Source organism: Alligator sinensis, unplaced genomic scaffold, assembly GCF_000455745.1.
Source record: "Alligator sinensis unplaced genomic scaffold, ASM45574v1 scaffold842_1, whole genome shotgun sequence".
NCBI classification, from domain to species: Eukaryota; Metazoa; Chordata; order Crocodylia; family Alligatoridae; genus Alligator; species Alligator sinensis.
The window spans coordinates 319,638-320,768 of NW_005842295.1; positions in this window are offsets into that span (position 1 = coordinate 319,638).

Below are 1,131 nucleotides of genomic sequence, written 5' to 3' on the forward strand. Positions count from 1 at the left end.
ATGATCAGAGGTCAGGGAAGCAGACCCTACGAAGACAGGCTGAGAGCCCTGGGGCTCTTTAGCCTGGAAAAGCGCAGGCTCAGGGGTGATCTGATGGCCACCTGTAAGTTTATCAGGGGTGACCACCAGTATCTGGGGGAACGTTTGTTCACCAGAGCGCTCCAAGGGATGACGACTAGGTCGAACGGTCATAAACTACTACAAGACCGTTTCAGGCTGGACGTAAGGAAGAATTTCTTTACTGTCCGAGCCCCCAAGGTCTGGAACAGCCTGCCACCAGAGGTGGTTCAAGCGCCTACACTGAACACCTTCAAGAGCAAACTGGATGCTCATCTTGCTGGGATCCTATGACCCCAGCTGACTTCCTGCCCTTTGGGCGGGGGGCTGGATTCGATGATCTTCCGAGGTCCCTTCCAGCCCTAATGTCTATGAAATCTATGAAATCTATGAAACCTTGGTGGCTGCCTCCTGCTTCCACTGCCTATACATCCCTTTCTTTTCCCCCAGGCTTTACTGAAGCTCCCTGTTCAGCCAAGGGGCCATTTTTTTAACCCCTTAGCCCCTTTCCTGTGTAAGGGGATAGATTCCTTTTGTGGCCCAAGGATCACACCCTTAAGAAACTTCCAACTCTCTTGGAAGCCCACTAGCCCGCTGCTCTTGAGTTCGGCCACCTCACTAACTAGGTTTCTGAGTTTACTAAAGTTGACCCTTCTGAAGTCTAAAACTTTTGCATCACTGGATATTTTTCTCACCCTTTGCTGGATAGTGACCTCTACCAAGTGCTGGTCACTATCACCCAGGTTACTGTGTACCTGCAGGTCCCCCACGAGATCATCCCCTGTTGCTTTGACCAGGTCTAGCAAGGCATTACCCCTGGTGGGACTGGACACCATCTGGGTTAGGTGGAGGTCCTGCACACAGTGTAAGAACCTCCTTGAGTGGCTTGTTTTGGCCATCTGCTCCTCCCAGCTGATGTCCAGGTAATTTAGGTCCCCCATGACCACTACCTCCCTTGCCTGTATGGCATCTGAAAGCTGCTTGGAGAATACCTCATCTAGCTCATCATCCTGGTGAGGAGGACTGTAGTAGACCCCTGTGACAGCGGTGTGCCACCATCACGGGCACAGGAGA